Source organism: Mus pahari, chromosome 8 (assembly GCF_900095145.1).
Source record: "Mus pahari chromosome 8, PAHARI_EIJ_v1.1, whole genome shotgun sequence".
NCBI classification, from domain to species: Eukaryota; Metazoa; Chordata; class Mammalia; order Rodentia; family Muridae; genus Mus; species Mus pahari.
In genome coordinates this window covers 645,473-653,050 of record NC_034597.1, presented here as the reverse complement: position 1 = coordinate 653,050, position 7,578 = coordinate 645,473, and the positions used below count along the sequence as shown (strand labels likewise).

The following is a 7,578-nucleotide window of genomic DNA, read 5'->3' as shown; positions in this document are numbered from 1 at the left end:
CACGAGTGGCAGGGGTGCTCGCTGTGGGAAGGGAAGCAGTCCCCTGGAGCCTCCTGCCTAAGGCCCTGCCTGCTGGCACCTTGATCCTAGGCGAGCACTAGATACACTAGCCACCAAGCCTGCAGGTCACTTGTCACAGCATCCCCAAGGCTCTGTCCTTACAGAAGCTGCCCCACATGTCACCTCCTGCTACAAGTTTCCGGGGTCACTGAAGCCAGAGCTTCTTGCAAGCTGAACAAGTTTATAACTTGCCACCGTTTTCAATGCTTCGCTAGTTTATTTGCTTTGAGGAAGGCGTCCCCACCCTCACCACCACCCCCGCCCCCACCCCTGAGCCTCTGAGGTGTCTGGAGCAACGATATTCAAAACATGAACACATAGCTTCCCCTACTCTGCTGGCCTGAGATGCACTCCCCCACCCACACCACACCACACACACACACACACACACACACACACCCCAGGGACTGCTCCCTGCTCTTCTCTGACACTATCTCCTTGTATTTGTCTTTATTTTCTGGTCAGCTGCTGTACCTTATGTCCCAAGTCATCCCAATGGGTCTCACATCCTTTTGGGGAGAAATTGGGGTTAACAGATGGGGATGGCCCAGCCCCACCCTGGCCAAGTGTATAAGGACCAAAGGTCTTTCTGGACAATGACGCATCCTAAAGAGATATATTAAGAACGTAAGTCTCCGTTGGTGACAGAGCTAGGATGTTAACGCCCTCCCAGTGAACCTGGGTGGCATGTAGCCCTTTCGCTGTGCTTTTCCTTGCTTCCTCCATCCACCCCCAGCTTTAATCTATAATTCATTGTGCTCCAACCCAAACCCAGAGTCCTTCTCCCTGCCACCTCCTCTCCCCTCTCCCTGTTGACCCAAGAGTCCCCATTTCCCTCAGTGGGCTCAGCGCCCTCGCAGGCCCATGCACTGACTCACTGCTCCTACCTCAACCTCACTCAGGCCCTGGACGGTTTAGCACAGCTTGAGTGGTTTTTGTTTTATTATTTGATTGGGAGGGTGGGAGTGTGGGATGGGGTCCCCTCCAAAGTTGCTTGTGCCAGCACCCAAGCGTCACCTGGGAGGGCTGGAGCTGCCATCTTCGGAAGAAAACAAGCCCAGTCCCGCCCAAGCCCCTACCAGACTTTAGCCTCATTTCCTCTGCTGAGAGCTCTAGATTAAACTTCCTCCTTCCTGGTAAGGTGTTTAATGAGGCAGGGAGGGTTTATAGCAAATCTCTTCCAAGCAGCACTCAGCATGGGTAGGGCTGGGAGTAGCTACCCTCCCAAGGAGCCCAAGACCTGGCTGGTCACTCCCTCCAGGCAGCTGCATCTGAGAGCAGCCAGCTAGAGAGGGCCACCAGCTGCAGAGGCCCCAGCCCCAGCACCACGCCCCCAAGAACCAGAAGGCTGCCCTGGGAAGCCAGGGAAGCAGTTGGCTGAGTTAAGACTCAAGCTATCATCACCCCTTCGATGCGAAGGTCCTGAAGAGAAGAGTGAGCCCTGAGCCTCAGGTATGTCTCTGCCAGACCAAAGGGTCTTTACTTCTCGGTCCACGTTTTTGAACTAATGATAGCAGAAGGGAGGATGGGAAGTGAAGAAGCAGCATGCCTGAGAAAGAAAGCAAGAGAAGAAAAGGGAAACTATGTGACTGAAGAGGCCTCTGAGGCTGCAGTGAGGAGAGAGAGGAGACTTCGTCTGAGGAGGTAATCCCAGCTGACAGAGGGGAACGCTGGTTTGTCACTCAGTGCAGGCCATGTTGACCAGTCATGTCTGCTGTGGATACAAAGATAAGATCTAGGGTTCAAAAGCCTGAGATTTGAAACCCACTGTAGCTCACTGTAGACGCTATCCCTAGACCACAGAGAATCTCCACGTGTATGAATTCACCTAGGTATACAAGCTTCTAAACACACACACACACTTTCTAGATGAACATCAAGTTCCATGAATATTTGAATAATGAATAAGGGCAGGATGTTCTCTGGCCACAAATTTCATTTATCTCTGAAAAGGTTGAGCTGAAAGGTTATGACAAAGGTATGTGGTCTTGTGAGATTTCCTGTTAACATACTGTCCAGCTAGTTCCTCCCACTAAGACATGTTTTCCTCATCTGGGAAATGGGAATGAGGGGCTGAACATCCTGGCTCAGCGTTAGCTCTCACCTGTTAGGCATCTGTGGGCTGAATGAGTGACACATAGATAATAGCACCAGCAGCTCCTAAACAGACTCCATGGCGGGGGGGGGGGGGGGGGGAGCCAGAGGCCAGAGAACCTTCATTCTCCCCGGCAGAATGGCTGCAGAGGCTCCAGGCACTATGCCCCAGTGCCCTGTGATACAGCTGGTTCTGGAGTGGCCCTGCAGATGGGTCACTCACAGTGGAGCAGGCAAACACACCGTTGTTTTGGCCAGAAAGCAAAAAAGCAACCTGTGGGGGACCATCCATAATTATCAAATCAGTTCTGTTAGATGTTGTGAAGATAGCCTGAGAGTTAGGGACAGACTTCTCTCAGGAGGTTAATTTGACTAAGGCAGTGTGGAATTAGGGGCCCTGCAGACCAGAAGTGAGACTTGGCATGTCCCATCCAGGTTCAGCACAGCTGTAAGGGAGGGTTTGACTTTACCAGTTGATCCATCTGTGTCTGCTGAGCTACACCTAGAGCTACACTCGGAGCCTTCTCTCATGCGTATTGTTCACATAGCCTTTTCTGAGCTTAGGCCTTGGCAGCAAGCCACCCCAGTGGCTTGCTGTATCCCAGTAGGACTTTTGGGGATCTGCAGAGCTGAGTAGCCTAACCTGCTCACTGACTCTTTGGAACTTTTTCCATGGTGGAGGATATCTGAAGTCACTGCCTGGCAACACTTCCTTAGGCTGAAGCAGCCACTCCTCCTGAGGTGTGGACAGCCAGTAAGAGGACTGACTGACCCTCGGAGGAGATGCTGAAACCTCCAATGGCTGATACCACTCCTTTGCTTTTGGGAGCTCTCAAAGGCAGGTGGGAACTCTGAAGTTTCCTCCCCAGAAACCAGACAAGAGATCCAAAGTCGCTGAGAGAGCTCCGGGGCCCTCAGCATTTGGATCACACCTCGGCCTTTTGATCAGCTGTGTCACCTTGGGCCAGGTACTTCATATTCTGTGCATATTCTAAACCTCTCCCTCTCTCCAAAGAATGAGTCATCTGTGTTATGGTAGATAAACACAATCCATTTATTTGTTGGAATTAGTATTTTGGTTTATTTCTTTTCAAAAATAATGGCACATTAGCAAATTCCTGGAGGCTTACACGTGTAAATTAGCCAAGTCAATAATGCCAAGCACCTGCCACGGGGCTGGTGTGGAGCAGGTGAACTCACAGCTTGGTGTTCCTGTTGATGTTCAGTGCCTGTTGTACCCTAGGTACTAGATCAGAAGTTCTGGAGAGTCATGCAGAAGACTGGGAGTAAAATAGGCCATGACCCTACAAGAGATGTACTGTATGGGTCAGTTTTCTGCCACAAAATACCCGAGAAGAAAGGTTTATTTGGGTTCGTGTTTTTATCCCATTGCTGTCTATTGGATCAGGGCCCATGGTCTAGCAGGGCATCACAATGTGGTTCATGCAATGAGGAAGCTGCTGGCTTCATGGGGACTAGAGTGAGAAGGGAAAGCATGACATAAGGGGTGGAGACATGATGAACCCTTCAAGGTCATGCCTTCATGAACTATGCCTTTCAACTAGGCTCCGCCTCTTAAAGTGTCTGCTACTTTCTAATAGCTCATTAAGCTGTGAACTCAACAGATTAGTCAAGGCTTGAGGTTAGAACTCCCATGATCCAATCACTCCCAGAGGACCCACACTACTGCACGGGACCCAAGCCTTCAACACATGAGCTTTTGGAGGACATCTCATAGACAAACCACAACAGAAGTCTGCCAGCCCATGGCACCATGCCAAGGACTTAGATCTCCCATAGCTATTCCCTCAGTGAAGGTAGTGGCAGCAGGGTGGCTTCAGTAGAGATGGCATTGGAAGGAAGCTGTTGATGAAGACATGGGGAGCTGGCCTGATTCTATCAGCCCTGTTGGGGATTGTCGTGATCAAACTCTGGAGCAGAGGAGACAGAGTAGGAGTTTAACTTGAAACTTTTCCAACTATGTAACCGGGAAAACCTTCGTGTTTTAGGTAGGACTCGGGTGCCGGTGAAGAAAAAATAAAAGGCATACACTGGCATGTCGAATGGAGAGGTCTGGGGACGACTATGAGACTCCTAGGAGTCTGTTTCAAGTTTCTTCATCCTCCCGCAAGCTGTCCATACAGGATAGTTGTCCTTACAGGGCAGCAGGGAGGTCCTCAAACCCTCTAGGCTCCAGGCTGGGCGTGGTGGCACATACCTTTAATCCCTAGCACTTGGGAGACACAGGCGTGTGGGTCTGTGAGTTCAAGGCCAGCTGGGCTTAGAGAAACCTGTGGGGTCCAGGTGTGGAACCACATTCTGTCCCTCCGCTGGGCATGGCTGCTGGAGAGGCCAACCGCTGGAAGCCCGACTGTGCTCTGGGAGGGTGCTGGGGTTTAGGAAAGCACGGATACACCACTCCGGGGGTGAAAAATGCAGTCTGAGATGTGGGAAAGCCAAAGCTAATATTCCCTGATTCCTGGACATCTAGTCACTGCTAGAAAACTGCTCAGAGAAGTCAGGAACAAAGTGTCAGGGGTCCACGAGCCCATGACAAGGCCGGGACTATTGGGGGGGGCCCCAGGGCTGGGACTGGGAGCTCCAGCTTAGCTCATTGGCAAAGGTCCAGAAGTGCAGAGAGGCCTTCTATGGGAGACTTAGGCAGTGGCTCTACAGGCAAAGGCCTTCTCCACGCTCCCTATGGTGGTGCTAGATGAGAGAGACAGACCTTGGTTCCAAACTGTTTGTTGGTTGTTCATCATGGAAAATGGATGTGTACCAACTTCTCAGGGTGGAGCAGAGATTAAATACCTTTTGCAGGGAGGATTATCTGGGAAGGGAAGCTTATTGGCTACATCCTCGGAGCCTCTAGGTTCCTTATTAGCATGGAGAACTCTGTTCTGGGCCTACGTGACATTTCCTTATGTAGGAAGTATGGCAAGTGTTCCAGGCCAGGAATCTGGCAGGGAACAGGGAGCCACCATCTCAGGTGTATACCTCAAATTTCTGGGGACTCAGCCATCCCCCCCCCCCTTTAACCTTACCAAGTTTCCTGGCAAGGTGCATTGTCCCACAGAAACCCTGTCTTGAAAAACAAAACAAACAATCAAACAAACAAAACCCTCTAATTCATCTGGACTTGAGACCAACAGAAAGGCAGCTTTTCTTTGCTGGAACATTCTTCAGGGAGCTCTGATCTGCCCATGGATGATCTCATCTCTGTGATGTCACATACTGTTTTCATCGAAGGCTGGGACATTTGGCCATAATGGAGTCATAGATTAGGGTCAACCCTATCCAAATGAGTAGAAAACACAGCTCTTTCCCCCAAATGAACATCAGAATGCTCACCAGTAGAGTAGAGAACAGATTCTGGATGTGAGGCAGGTGGCCATGGCAACAGATGCGCACACATTCTCACTCCTACCATGCTTTCCTGGTCTAACTAGTTACAGCAACAGTAGATAGCAGTGCTGCCTCTGCATTCTACCTGTCACTGGGCGAGCTGCTCGACCCTCCTAGGTCACACTTTGCTTACTGGTAAAAATGTAATTCATAAAAGAAGAAATCTGACAAGATGGTTGGGAAGTTGAATGGTAACATGGGGCTCAAAACTGGCAGAACAATTATGCTTATTAGAATCAGCACTGTGATTATTTCTTCTTTGGTCAGATATCTGGCTCTTATACCTTTCTAGATAAAACATATCCAAGCCCATTCCCAAGAGGCAGCCATTTTAAATGATCTGCCTCCGACAGAAATCTCTTCATGCTTGACCTGAAATGATTCAAGTTATCAGCAGGCCAGCTGTGGCTAAGGCATGAACCCTGGCCGTCCCGGAAGCCCCACTCTGGCTCAGATAGTACTCTGGTGACCCCAGCTAATCATTCAACAAAGAGAATTCTCGTGACTCACACTGCTTACCTGACGACGTCCAGCCCTTGAAGTTGCCCCTGCTCACTCAGCCCAGTTGAGGGAAAGGGAAGGGCTGTGTGAACAGATAGATATCTTCCACTTTCTCCAGCTGCTTGGTAGAGATCTGGGCACTCCATTCATTAGAGTGTCTTGTTCTAGGTTTACAGGGTCCTGGGAAAGTTGGGAGTACATGTGGCATTCTCAGAGATGAGGAGGGAAGGGGCACTTCATTACCTACACTTGTCCCTTATGGGGCGCATCCTTGTGCTTAATCCCCATTAGGTTAGGCATGACAATGGCATTTACAGACAAGAAAATAGAGGTTGAGAGAGAGTTATGACAGAGATATCATGGTGAAGCCCAAAGCAGCCTCCACCATGTCCCATACATTAACCACCCGCGTTACAGACTTCCAGCTCCCAGGCCACTTGAAGCTTTATGGGAGTGAGTGGGACTGAAGCAGCCATTTTACTGATGGCCTTCCTAGGCAGCAGAGGCAGGGAAGGAGATACTGAGCAAAAAGCATCAGGCCATGATCTCAGTCAGATAGACTAAGAGGAATGGCCTCCTAAAAGTCATGTAAGGATACACAACAAGCAGCTGGCCACCAAAGTGAACAGGTTCTCTCGGATCTGCTTCCTGGGGAGACTATCCTGCCAGTCCGAAGGGAGGTGGAAATGGAACCTTAGAAGCTTCCCTTCATCCCAAACAAATCTCCATTCTCCATCATCTAAGCTGAGCCAAACCTCAGCCCAGGGAGCTCCCAGGCTCATGTGCACCTTTAGCTAACAGAACTAACTGCACTAGAGAAAACTGGCTAGCTAGGTCCCACGGCACACAGCCCAGCACCTTCCATAAAGCTTTATTGGCACACACCCACGTCCACCCACATGTTGTCTGAAGTTTCCATCCTCCGCATATAGCAAGGCTGAACTGATATCTCTGGGGACAAACACCCTGCCTACCTGGTCCAATCTACACGTGCTGATTAAACCTGGAGTTCCTGGAAGGGCATGGTGGCTCGTGCCTGGGTTCCCAGCCCTCCAGCGGTTGAGGCAGGATTATAAGACCAGCCTAGGCTGTGTATAGGGGTTTGTGGCCAATCTGGGACGCTGCCTACTTAAATCTGAAGAAGAAAGAGTGGCCTCCTGAGACATACAACTTCATCTGAAATCTTTTCTTGCTCTGACTCTTAGCTACATCATCTGAATACTCTGTGACTAGGTTTCCCCAGAATCACTGATGGTCTGCTATAGGATTAAATCTATTAAAATAATTCAATGTTACACAATGCCTAGGACAGAGTATTTGTCGTCTTATCCTGGGAAATGCCCCAGGCACTAGGAGAGTAAAATCTCTTTGATAAGTAGGGGCTAGAGAGGTGGCTCAGTATATATCAGGCAGCACACAACCTCCTGTAACTCCTGCCTTCTGACTTCTCTGGGCATTCTCACATGCAAGCGCGCGCGTGCGCGCGCGCACACACACACACACAGAGAGAGAGAGAGA

At 50.1% G+C, this 7,578-nt stretch overlaps 1 protein-coding gene across 1 annotated transcript in view; it reads left to right on the top strand.

The window, feature by feature from the left end:
* The first annotated feature begins 1,489 nt into the window (after positions 1–1,489).
* The window catches only part of Fam3d (family with sequence similarity 3 member D), a 29,874-nt gene continuing 23,785 nt past the window's right edge, over positions 1,490–7,578 (top strand). The window contains exon 1 of the mRNA XM_021203856.1: positions 1,490–1,512. The gene's annotated coding sequence lies outside the window, so the exon portion shown is untranslated. The remainder of the gene's footprint in view (positions 1,513–7,578) is intronic.